Genomic DNA, 14,019 nt, shown 5'->3' with positions numbered 1-14,019 from the left:
ATTCTTCAAAAACATACAGCCAGGCATGGTGTCACACTTGTAACCCTAGCTACTCAGGAGGCTGAGATCTGAGGATCAAGGTTCAAAGCCAGCCCGGGAGACTCTCATCTCCAACTTTTTTTTTAATATATATATAATCTCTATAAAATAGGAAGTGGGGCTTGGTTCAAGGGTAGGGTGGTAGCCTTGAGCTGAAGAGCTCAGGGACAGCGCCCAGGCCGAGTTCAAGCCCCATGACCCACAAAAAAATGCAAAAGCTATTAACTGATTAATGCAATGTATCTGCCAGACATCAGTCTTTTTAAAATATATTTTTATTGTAATTGATAGAAAGGTTACATTGTATTCGCCAGATACTTAACAAATATTGCTACCCCTTCTCATGGTTTTGTCCCGATTTCCCTCCCCCACCCTCTCCCCTCATCTTGTTTTCCCCCTTTCCTATCCTATTTCAAATAAACAAATAAACACATATACAATGTATCAGATAACAAGATAGGCTACTGTAACAATATGAGATAACCAAGGGACAACAAAAGAGATGAGAAATAATATAGTACATTAAGAACAACAATCACACATTATATGGCTCTTGTTTCTATATCCTGGAGGTCCTTTCATTTAGCCTCATCCTATATGGCTTTATGTATCTAGGTTTTGCCCTATTGTAAGTCAGCCAAGAGCTAGTGGCTTATACCTGTAATCCTAAATACTCAAGAGTCTGAGATCAGAGATAGTGGTTTGAAGTCAGCTCAGGCAGGAAAGTTCAAAGACTTTTATATCCAAGTAGCCACAAAAAGCCAGAAGTGGGCTGTAATCGAAGTGACAAGAGAACTAGCCTGGATACGCATCCATTACCAAATGTATACATCAAATGCATGTAACCTCCCTCTATGGTATATCTTATAATTTCTTATCCCTTAAAATCAGTGCTCTGCCTGTTCATCCCTCTTTCCCTCCTTCCTTCTTATCCACTGACAATCACTGGCCTTTTTTATATATATATATACTGCCTCTATAGTTTTGCATTTCCCAGGATATCACACAAACTAAGTCTTCCTTATCCATGGGAGATGTGTTCTAAGACCCAAAGTGGTCACCAGAAGACCAGGTAGCATTGGATATTATACTTACTACATTTCCCCATTAAATATATGAATATAATCATACTACATTTAATAACTATTGCTATTTCATCTTAACAGTAATCAGCCATAACTTTTTCATCTTAAAGAGAGAATGAAATTAATCTTTTTCCTTCTTCATAATTTTATGAAAGATGAGTTCTTACAGCTGATCCCAGGGACCTCATCATATATGAGTTTTTCTTTCTTATTAAGTGGAAAACATCATTTTTCTTTCAGTTAAAGAAGTACTTTCAGCTTCTATTTATTATATCAGAATTGGCAGTGTCTCTATGCTTGCATTTTGGGCCATTATTCAAATATAAATGCTCCTAAAATACAAGAACTGTGATACCAGGACAGTCAATCTGATAACTGAAATGCATATGCAGTAGAGACACAGTAGGAAAAGGTGTCTATCCTGGGTGAGGTGAGATAGAGCATAATGCTTAAAATGAATTGAATTATTTTATTCATTTATTCTTTTAATGAATTTTATTATTTCTGGAATTTTCCAATTAATATTTTTGGACAACAGTTGGGCATAGGTAACTGCAACCCATGGAAAGAAAAATGATAGATTTGGAGAATAGGGTATGGTATTTGGAGTCTTCCAATATATAGCCTTTTCTTTCTGGCTTCTTTCCCCTTGTAATATACACTAAACTTTATATCAGCAATGTGTGGTGTTGTCAGTGTTTTAAATTTTCATCATTATAATAGATGATGTAGTTGTGTCTCATTGCTGTTTTAAATTGCAGTTCTCTAATGATATGATGTTGAATGCCTTTCATGTGTTTGCTTGCCATTTGTTATTTCTTTCATGGATTGTGATTTTGTTATCTCCAGAAAGTTATTATTCTACTTATCTAGGTTTGCTATGTGTTATATTCCTGGAGTTTGTTGTATTCTAGGAGTTTTATAATTTTGTATGTTGTATTTTACAGTTGATTCTCCCCACCCCCTGGTGACTTGAGCATATTTGGATTTTTTTTTAACCAGTTGTGGGGTTTGAACTCAGGACCTAGGCACTGTCCCTGAGCTTCTTTTGCTCAAGGCTAGCACTCTACCACTTGAGCCACAGCTCCACTTCTGGCTTTGTTGTTGTTGTTGTTGTTGTTGTTTATGTGATACCAAGGAATTGAACCCAGGACTTCATGCATGCTAGGCAAAAACACTCTACCACTAAACCATTCCCAGCCCAGCATATGTGACTTTTTTCTTTCTTTATTAAGTGGAAAACATCTACCTTTTCACTTAAAGAAGTACTTCCAGCTTCTGTTTAGTATATCAGAATTGTTGTATTTAAGTCTATGATCCATTCTGCTGTCGTTACTTCTTTTCTGTGTGTGGTGCTGGAGTTCTAATGCAGGGCTTTGTGCATGTCAGGTAAGTGCTTTACCGCTGATCTTCCACTGAGGTAGATCTCAATTTAATCTTTGTGAATCATGTCAGATCTAGATCTAGACTTAGTGGTTATTCTATTCCACACCCCTGCCATCTGTGCTTCTCTGTGTATCTGGGATTATTGATGCATACTGCTGTGCCTAGCCATTGGTTAAGATGGAATCTTGCAACATTTTTGCCCAGGCTGGCCTCAAACAGCTCTGCTCTCAGTCTCCTGTGTAGTGAGGATTATAGGCTTGAGCTACACAGCTCAGCTTCCATTTAGCTTTTCATATGTGGATAACCAATTATTGCAGAATTATTTCTTGAAAAGACTGTTGTTTTGTTTCTATTGATCTTTGCTCATCTGCCAAATATCATTTGTCTACATTTATATGAGTCTATTTGGAGTTGCTGTTCTGTTTCTTTGATTGATTGATTTATTTGTTCTTTCACCAAATCTAAGCTGTCTTTATAATCTGCTGAGTTTGTGTTGTTGCTTTCTTCTTGGCAGTGCTGGAATTGAAATCAGGATCTTGTGCAAGCACTGTGCTACTTGAACTACACCCCCAGTCAAGTTTTATAATAAATCTTGAAACCAGTATTGGGCTCTAACTTTATTCTTTCCCTTTAATATTGAGCTAACTATCCATCTGCTCTAAATAATTTTAGAAATTGTTCATTGATATCAACAGAATAACTTGCTGAGATTTTGGTCTACAGATCAAGTTACAAGGAATTAACATCACTGAAACTTGGCTGATTTTTATCTGTGGATGAGAACATGTAATATCTCTTCATTTATTTGGAAATCAGGCCCAGGAAAATCTGATAAAAACAAACAAAAAAGAACCACCATACATTACATGAGATTCAAGAAAGAAGCAGATAGGTCTAGACTGTAATTTATTGGGAATTTGTTTGCAGAAGCATAACCAATGACAGTAGCAAAATCAGTAAGCTTCCATGATTTCAGTCAGAAGGAGACTGGCAGTTTTTGTTATTGTTGTTTTTGTTTTTTTTAAATAAGGGTCAGGATGAACTGACTTCTATGCAAGATGGAATGTGCATGGCTAATCTTAAGTAGATATTGAAAACATCAGGCACATTCCTGGTACTGATAGCTCCAGGGTCTGGTCTTAAAGCTCTACATACCATTCTAAAGAGTTTATAGTGAGCCGAGAAACTATGTAGAAAAACTGGTTCAAATGACTCAAGTCTGGCAGTCATGATGTAAGATGGCTATGGTCAGAGCATGCTGTATTCGGTGAGGAAAATTGTTTTGTTTTGTTTGTGTCTTATCAAAGTGTATTGCTCAAAGGTTCCTGCTTTAGCTTGGTGGTTTGGTTCTTATAGAAGAAGAGGAACTGCTTTGGGATAAGGAAGGATTTTTGAAATGTAAGGTTTTGTCTTCAACTGTTTCTTTTCAAGATGATATTAAGACTCGTCCCTGAAGACCAACCTCAAGGTTCAAGAAATAGCTGAGGGTGCAGGCATATTTTGAGATTGCTTGAGTACTGTTCATCTTATTTCAGCATCACAATATGTAAATACATTTTGCCCTATTCAGACTAACTAATCACAATCTTGTGAACCTGAGTTCAACCAATCTGAGCAAAGGGGTGGGTCTGCTGCAATAGAGATAAGTAGGGAGCAGCCTGCCTGCTCTGTGTACTTACTTGCCAGATTTTTGGCTGATAGTGCACCTTTCTGCAGAAGTTAATCTCGCTTTGCTTTTTTTTTTTTTTTCCAGTCCTGGGCTTGAGCTCAGGGCTTGAGCACTGTCCTTGGACTTTCTCAAGGCTAGAGATCTACTACTTGAGCCTCAGTACCACTTCCGGCTTTTTTCTATGTATGTGGTACCGAGGAATCAAACCCTGGTATTCGTGCATGCTAGGCAAAGTATTCTACCACTAGGCCAAACTCCCGGCCTAAAACAATTCTTTATTTTCATATCTATTATTGTGACTCCAATGGTCCTTAGATAGTCTGTTTATAATAATAATAGCACACATCTGTCACTGTTATGTGGGTTTCTTATTTTTGCTATTCTTTACAATATTCTGGTTTGATTACTTTTTTTGAAAGATTTTATTAACATTGATTTTTATATCATATTTTAAATGTCATGTTTAACAAACAAGGATTCAAGAAGGGAATCTCTGTATATAATCACTGGCACATAGATTTTAGAACATAATTAAAATTATGTTTGTATGTCATAGATACATATCAATCTATATAACATATCTATAGAATATATATCCTATCATAGATTTTATGTCTATGTAGTTATATTTATATCTCCAAGACCATATCCATAACCTGGGGTACCCTAATATTGAGTCATCGCTCTTGTACTGTTTGGATCTAATATCCATATATCAGGGAGACCATGTGTCTTTTTTTCCTTTGGTCTTGACTTATCTCACTCAACATGATTTGCTCTAGTTTCATCTACTTCACAGTGAATGCCATTACTTTATCTTGTCTGTTGGCTATGTAGAATTCTGTTGTACATATGTACCACAGTTTTTGTATCCCTTCATTTGTAGTGGGGCATCTGGGCTGTTTCCCTCACTTGGCTATTGTGAATAGTGCAGAGATAAACATGACTGTCCAGGTGTCCTTGTCATATCCTGGGTTATGATGCCCAGGAGTGGTATGGCAGGATCATAATGAAGGTCTATTTTCAGTTTTTTAAGAAACCTCCAAACTGCCTTCCAGAGTGGTTTTACTAGTTTACATCCCACCAGCAGTGCAGTAGCATTCTTTTTTTTTTATTGTAATTAGTAAAAGGGTTACATGATATTTGCCAGATAGAAGGTGCATTAATTCACATACATTGATACCCTTTCACATGTCTTGGTACCCGTTTCCCTCCCCCCACACACCCCCCACCCGTCTTGGTTTTCCCCCCTTCCCTATCAAATTTCAAATATCCAAATACAAATAAATTCAATATATCAGATAACAAAGTGAGATACTATACCAATATGAGATAACCAAGGGACAGCAAAGGAGATGAGAGACAACATAGTACATTAAGGACAACAATCATTCATTATATGGCTTTTGTTTCAATATCCTGGAGGTCCTTTCAATTAGCTTCATATTATATGTCCTTATGTATCAAGATTTTGCTCTATTGCAAATCTCTGCTAGTAGAGCCCAAGGTTTCTACTGATTATGACGAATGAGGGAAACCATTGAGCCTAAGTTCCTTTGAGTCTGGCTTACTTCACTTAATATGATTTTTTCTAACTCTTTCCATTTCCTAACAAATGGGGCGATGTCATTCTTTCTGACAGCAGCATAGAATTCCATTGTGTACAAATACCACAACTTGTTGATCCACTCATCAACTGAGGGACATCTAGGTTGGTTCCATATCTTTGCTATGGTGAATAGTGTGCAGTAGCATTCTTTCTCCACAAACCTGCCAGCATTTGTCATTGTCAGAGTTCAGAAATTGGCCATTCCAAATGGGGCAAGGTGGTATCTTAGGGTTGTTTTTATTTCCTTTTTGGCTATGGATGATGAGCATTTTCTCATTTTCATCTTCTTTTGATATGTTTCTCTTTAGTTCCCTTGCCCATTTAGTGATTGATTTGTTGGGTTTGGGGGGAATTAGTTTCTTCAGTTCCCTGTAGGTACTGGATATTAAGTATTTGTCTGATGTATTATTGGTAAATATCTTTTCCTGGTTAGTTGGCTGTCTTTCTACTTCAGTAGCTATGCCTTTGTCTGTGCAGAAACTTTTTTTTTTTTTTTTGCCAGTCCTGGGCTTGAGCTCAGGGTCTGAGCACTGTCCTTGGACTTTATTTTTTGCTCAAGGCTAGCACTCTACCACTTGAGCCTCAGCACCACTTCCGGCTTTTTTTCTACGTATGTGGTACTGAGGAATCAAACCCGGGCCTTCGTGCATGCTAGGCAAGCACTCTACCACTAGGCCAAATTCCCAGCCTGTGCAGAAACTTTTTATTTTTAGGTAGTTCCATTTGTCGAGTCTTTCTCCAATCTGTTGTGACCCTGGGAATCTGTTCAGGAAGTTTTTGCCTATGCCTATGAGTTCCAGTGTTTCTCCTACTCTATCATGTAGCAGTTTCAGGGTTTCAGGTCTGATATGGAGGTCTTTGATCCATTTTGAGTTAATGCTTGTTCATGGTGATAGGCTGGGATCAATTTTTAGTTTTCTGCATGTGGCTGTACAGGTTTGCCAGCACCAATAATTGAATAGGCTATATTTGTTTCACTGTATATCTCTAGCTCCTTTGTTAAATATAAGTTGACGATAGATATGTGGTTTTATTTCTGGTTCCATTGATCTTCTGGTCTATGTTTGTGACAATACCATGCTGTTTTTGTTATTATGACTCTATAGTAGTTTGAAGTCTGGTATTGTAATAACCACCTCCATTGCTTTTGCCTAGAGTTGCTTTGGCTATTCTAGGTCTTTTGTTGTTCCATATGAACCTTTGGATTACATCTTCTATTTCAGTAAAGAATGTCTTTGGGATTTTGATAGGGATTGCATTGAATTTGTATATTAATTTTGGCAGTATGGTCATTTTCATTGTGTTGGTTCTCCCTACCCATGAGCATGGGATGTCTTTCCATTTCCTAGTATCCTCTTTGATTTTGTTCTTTAGGCTTTTATAGTTTTCATTAAATAATTCCTTTATATCTTTGGTTAATTCCTAAATATTTTATTCTTCTGGGGGCTACTGCATATAGGATCATTTTCTTGATTTCTCCTTCTGTTTGTGTGTTGTTGGTGACAGAAAAGCTACTGACTTTTGAAGGTTGATTCTGTATCCTGCCACTTTGCCACTTTAGTTCTAGGAGTTTGGGAGTGGAGTTTATTGGTTATTCAGGTGTAGGATCATGTCATCTGCAAATAGGGATAGTTTAATTTCTTCTTTCCCTATGTGGATGCCTTTGATATCCTTCTCTTGCCTTATTGCTCTGGCGAAGGGTTCCAGCACTATATTGAAGAGAAGTGGAGAGTGTGGGCATTCCTGTCTTGTTCCTGATTTTAAAGTAAATGATTCTAGTCTTTCCCCATTTAGTATGATACTGGCTGTAGGTTTGTCATATAAGGCTTTAATTATTTTATGGAATGTACCTCCTATTCATGTTTTCCCCAGTGCTTTCAACATGAATGGATGCTGTATTTTGTCAAATTCCTTTTCAATATCCAGAGAAATTATCATATGATTTTTAACCTTAGCTCTATTGATATGATGTATTATATTAATTGATTTGTGAATGTTCAACTAGCTTTGCATCTGTGGCATGAAGCCTACTTGATTATAGTGTATAATCTTTTAAATTTGTTTCTGGATTCTGTTGTGTAGTATTTTATTGAGGAGCTTTGTGTCTGTGTTCATTAGAAAGATTGGTCTGTAGTTCTCTTTTTTTGTTGGATCTTTATCTAGTTTGGGGATGAATGTGATATTAGCTTCATAAAATGAATTTGGTATGGCTCCGCTGTTTTTATTCCACAGAAGAGTTTCAAGAGTATAGGTATTAATTCATCTTTGAAAGTCTTGTAGAATTCTGTAGTGAAATCGTCTGGACCTGGGCTCTTTTTGGTTGGCATGTCTCCATTGTTATGTGTTTTTTTAAACAAAATTTGCATTTTATTTAGATGGAAATAAAATGTACAAAATTTATTTTCTTCACCAAAAATAACAGCAATCTTTTTCTGTATTATTTCTAGATACACCACAAAACATTTTATTTTTGTAGGTTTTTCTTGTAAATCAAGACGAGGCAGTAGATATAATCACGGAAAAAGACAGAAGCAAACAGACAAGTAAGTTCCCTGTGTAGCTGGCCTTGGCTTCTGTCTTGACCATGAAGCAGAAGTGTTCAACATTTACTTGCTGAAAAGCTTATGAAAATGTAGGCTCAACAAAGGAATGTAAACAGCAACAATTAGATGTAAAGCAGCAAGGGCAAGTTCTTCCATTCCCACTTCAACTATGGCTTGTTTCTCTGAGTTGTTTTGATACACAAAATCTACTGAAACCTTTGGGTGAGCTTACAAATTTCTCTCTCTGGTAATTCCTTTAACTATCCACTACAGATTTTTCACCTTTGTGCTGGGTATTGAACCCAGAGCTTTGTGCACGCTTAGATAAGTGCTCTACCCCTGAACTACATCCCTGAGCCCCTGTTTTTTTGAAACAGGATCTCATGTAGACCAGGATAGTCTTGAACTTGATATCTTCCTGCCTCCACCTACCTAGTGCTGCCAAAACAGTTTTAACTCCAATCAGTCAAAAGCCAACGATGAGCTTCCTTGTAACATTTTATAAAATAAATCCCTTTTTCATACTTCCTCAAATTCATTTTTCAACAAAAGATGGATAACTACCTGACAACTAGATCCATGAATGTTGTATCTAAAATGACTTAACTCAAACAGTTCCACTGTGACACCATCAAAAGTGATGGCACTTTCAATACCATCTCAATTGAAATACCATTTCAATACCAACAGGTATTCAAAGCATGAAAATTCAAACAGGCTCTGCTTACATACACAGATTATCAATGGCTAGTATATTCATTTGAGGCCTAGAGGCAATGAAAGTCAGTGATTCAGTGGCTTACAACACTTTAATGACTTTTCTTCCAAACAGCAAATATAAGAAAGCCCATTTTATAAATCTTTTAAGTATTTTGAATGGTCTCTGAATTCTCTGTAGGAAGCTCTGACTTAGTTGTATAAAGTTTGATATATGTATCCACCATTAGATCCAGATCATGTTTTATATCAAAATTTATATTAAGCAAAGCCAAGTTACTTGACCTTTGATTTGTCAAAGTGTTCCTTAAGTATGCTTTGAGACTTTTTTGTCCATTTTCATTACGCTCATTTTCAACCTTCATCACAGGAAGAATGCACAGGACCTTCAGCAAGGCATACACATTAGGAAAAATCTTGATGTCCGGCAGGTGGAGGGCTTCATAAATGGTAGATGGAAGCACTATATCTTTCCCTCCAACAATGAAGCTCAGCTGAGAGGATGTCAGGGTTGGGTAAGTCACTTCTGTACATGTCAACATGGTGTTCCTCTGAAGTGTTGGATTTGAGCTGGCCCATGACTGAGGGAACCAGAGATAAGCATTTAAGAGCTTTGAAGTATTGTTCTGAAAATATATCTTTACGTTCCTGAACAATATGTCTCACTGTTGGAACACTTAGAGTTTCTTTATAGTAACTCTCCGAGGTTAGCTGAGATTCCACATTACCTTGCTGGGCCCTTCAGAATTTTCCAGGGAGTTTCATTTGGATATCAAGCTTGGTTACCAAATTTGTAGCTTCCTCAAACCAAAATTCATGATAAACTTCAGTGTTTTCCATCAGTTCATTGAGTGAGTGAAGCAGTGCCGTCAGACTACTGGCTGCAAAGAAGACATCAGATGTTTGCCCCGGGAGTTTTTTCCCAAAGGCTCTTGTAAAAGATAAGACATTTTTAAGAACAACAACAGTAACAATAAAATCAAAATCTATCATTGCACTACAAAGGACAAATGCCCGGTCAGCTATACAGTTGTTCCATCTAGTATTTGTGTCATTATTTATATCATCTAAACACAAAACAAGTGCGTGCAGGAGATCCACTAAAATTTCAAAGAGAATGGCAAATTTCCTTCAGTTCTTTGCCTCGTTCTTCACTATTCTGGAAAAGAACGGAAATTACATTGTCAAGTTCTAAAAGCGGTTGCAGTGATTGATGGAAAAACGAACAAACTTCCTCAATTGTTCCTAATGCAATGGATACCCCCATCACTGAGACTGACTTTGCCAACCACATGTTTAAGGCACAGAAAGAACAAAGTATATAAATAGCTTGAGGATAGTTCTCTAAAGGTCTAGATGCAACCATCTTCATTTTGGAAGAAAATCCACTAGATACAATGTAAGCCTGACCACGACATTACTCCATATTCAGTCCCCACTTCTCAGTTATTGTAGTATGAACTTTCACCACCAGAATTTCTGCATTGGCTTCATAAGGCAGAAAGCCCACAAATTCCTGTCTTAGGTTATGTGATTGTCAACAAACCTCACCAACAGGTGCCCTTCCCCGGCTATGTCCACCACATCATCATTGATAATGGAAAAGAAATGGGAGTCTCTTACTTCCCTGAGAGTTTCTTCCCAGATGCAGCTCTCACAGATCTCTAGCATCTGTTTCTGCTGTGGTTTAGACCAAAACAATGTGTAGTCTCACAGCGCTTTCTCAGGACCTCCTCACCAGAATTTTTCCGGCACTCCAGCAGTGCCTGAAAGTTATCAGGAGTAGTGAAGAGACCATCTGGGATTTCATCAGCTTCATGCCCATCCACGGGAATGTTTTGTTTTCCCATAAGAATCAAAATTTCAAATAGAGACTTCAGGTATTCCTTGTTTTCCTTCTTTTCAAGAGTTGAAGGTAAAATGTCTTCCTCCTGCTGGCCACCTGTTCAGAAGTTTCATGAATTTTTTTTCTGTTTCAGTGTCCTGATTTCATCTTCACTCTATGTCTGCTATGTGGATTATTCAAATGACTGGTAAGATCAAATATTGTTGGTATTGCATGAAGAACTGTCCTGTAAGGACTGGTTCTACAGATCATGGAGGTCTCAAAGTGTTTGGCACATAGTGGATAATGTTTATTCAGTTGATTGGGTGTTGTATCTTCCAAGTCTGCTCTCCTACAATTCTCCACCCACTTCTGGCATCTAGCCGGGTCCCGTGGGAACCTGAAGAAGGCCAGGTCAGACTGTACTCTTCTTCATACAGTTGCCCTCCCCGCCCCCAGCATCATTGCCAGGGAGCCAGGACAACTGGCTGGGGCGGCAGGGCTACGTGCAGGGAGGGCCTCCATTGTTATGTGTTTTAAAGATAGGTTCCTACTATGTTTTCAAGGCTGGCCTCAAATTCCAGGGTTCAAGCAAGCAATTCTGCCTCAGCTTCGTGTGTGTGTGTGTGTGTGTGTGTGTGTGTGTGTGTGTGTGTGTGTGTGTGTGTGTGTGTGTGTGTGTGTGTGTGTGCTGGTCCTGGGCCTTGAACTCAGGTGATATCCTTGAGCCTCTAAGGTGTGTAGGGAAGTCCCGAGCCACATACAGGAGCTGCCACTGTGAGTTACTATCAGATGAGATAAACCTAACTCCTCCCTTCCTTATGTTTAAGCCCCTTGCAGCTCTTTGCCTCTTCATGATTTCTGTCTTGGAATGAACAAAGAAACCTGAGTTGAGAGGCTTTTTTTTTCATTAAATTTTAGTTCTATATTCCCTTTGAGCAATTTTCCAAATTTTAAGTCCAGATACTGATAACAATGCAAAACAACTCTTGTCTCTAGACATGAAAATCAACTCTGTCTGGTGGTAGTTGAAGTGCCTCTCATCCACATGTTTTAATCTCCCCACCTCAACACACTTGTGGAACAAATCAATTTCACATCCATTTGTGAATTTATTTGTTTCGTTTTCTTTCTTTCTTTTTTCTTTTATTTTCTTATCTTTTTTTTTTTTTTTTCTGGTACCAGTCTTGGGGCTTTAACTCAAGGCCTGAGTGCTATCCCTGCACTTTCTTGCGTAAAGCTAGTACTCCTTGGGCCACAGCTCCATTTCTGGCATTTTCTGATAGTTATTAGAGATAGGAATCTCACAGACTTTACTCCCCAGCCTGGTTTTGAACCATGAGCGTTGGGTCCCAGCCTCCTTAGTAGCAAGGATTATAGGCATGAGTCACTGGCACCTGGTAACATTTCTTTATTTTTTATAACTGTGTGATTCTTTGCCTTTTCCTTTTACTAATTATAACATCAGCCTGGTTTCCTCATATGACGATTAGAAACTCACAGGTCTTGGTACTATGTTATTTAAGGTAGTCTCTCACTGAGTGCTGGTAGCTCATGCCTGTAATCTTAGCTATTCAGAAGGCTAAAATCTGAAGATTGTGGTTCACATTCAGCCAGGGTAGGAAAGTCTGTGAGACTCTTATCTACAAATAGCCACCAGAAAACCAGAAGTGGCACTGTGGCTCAAAGTAGTACAGCACTAGCCTCAAACAAAAGAACTCATAGACAACACCCAGGCTCTGAATTCAAGCTCTGTAACTAACCAAAAAAGGGCTGGGAGCATGGCCTAGTGGTAGAATGCTTGCCTAGCATGCACAACACCCTGGGTTCGATTCCTCAGTACCACATACATAGAAAAAGTCAAAAATGGTGCTGTGACTCAAGGGGTAGAGTGCTAGCCTTAAGAAAGCTCAAGGACAGTGCCCAGGATCTGAGTTCAAGTGCCAAGACTGGCAAAGAAGAAAGGTGGCCTCTGTAGAAGGTGATTGAGATAATATATGGGCTCCTTTGGTAAATAGTGAATGCTGAATGGAGTCAGGTGTTCCTGAAATAAGACTTTGTTCCTTTTTGATCCTGTTTCTCTGTCCTGTGAGAAGGCAGTTTTGGAGTTGACATCATGAAAGCATGACCCTCAGCAGATAAGCAACTTTGTGTACTTTTAGCTGCAGAACTGTGACAGTCATGTTTCTGCTCTTTATGAATTAGAACACAAATGAACTGAAAATGTCTTGTTGTAATGAGGTGTACAAAACTTCTAGCACATAATAATTTTATGTCTGGTAAGAACCATGACTTCATCTTTTCTAAAAATTCCCTTTAACAAATATATCCATTTTTTCTCCTGTTGTTAGGTTTTGAGCATGTGTGCATGTGTATGTCAGTACTGGGATTTGAATTCAGGTTCTTGTAGTTTTGCGTGGATTTTTCCACTCAGGCTAGAGTTCTGCCACTTGAGCCACACCTTCACTTCTGGCTTTTTGCTGGAGTCTTTTGGATTTGTCTGGCTGGGCTGGTTTCACATTTCAATTCCAGATCTCAACCTCCTGAATAGATAAGATTACAAGCCTGACTTATGTTTTTGAGTCAAATAGTTTCCTCCTCCAAGTTTATACAGATATTCTCCATATATATATACTTCTAGGATCCTTTTAAATTTTAACTTTTCTTATTTATGACATCCAGAATAGAATTTTGCTTATGGTGACTATGGAGATGAAATTTATTTTCTTTTTCCTATACAGAGCCAGTTTCATAGCACTACTTACTGAACTTTTTCTCCTCTGATTAGTAATTCTAGCGCTATTTTGTATTAAGATCCCTCAATGTTTGAGTCTGTTTCAGGGGTCTCAGTTTTGTTCCATTGATTTTTCCATCCCTGAACCAATATCATATTAACAGATTTCCTATAGCTTTATAAGAAAGCATGCTATCTAGCTAATCCTCCCACCATGTCCTTTGTGTTTACAATTACCATGGCTATTATTGAGACTTTACTTGTCTGTCTAATTTTTTTTTTGCCAGTCCAAGGGCTTGAACTCAGGGCCTGTGCACATCCTTGGGCTTTCTCAAGGCTAGAGCTCTACCACTTGGGCTACATTACCATTTCTTTTTCTACATATGTGGTACAGAGGAATTGAATCCTGGTC

At 38.1% G+C, this 14,019-nt stretch overlaps 1 pseudogene; it reads right to left on the bottom strand.

The window, feature by feature from the left end:
- Positions 1 to 9,194: 9,194 nt before the first annotated feature.
- LOC150049842 (52 kDa repressor of the inhibitor of the protein kinase pseudogene) lies at positions 9,195 to 10,913 on the bottom strand (annotated as a pseudogene).
- Positions 10,914 to 14,019: the final 3,106 nt, after the last annotated feature.

The sequence above is a fragment of the Megascapheus bottae genome, chromosome 19 (assembly GCF_031878675.1).
Source record: "Megascapheus bottae isolate mThoBot1 chromosome 19, mThoBot2.hap1, whole genome shotgun sequence".
Classification (NCBI taxonomy): domain Eukaryota; kingdom Metazoa; phylum Chordata; class Mammalia; order Rodentia; family Geomyidae; genus Megascapheus; species Megascapheus bottae.
This window is presented reverse-complemented; position numbering and strand designations above follow the sequence as displayed.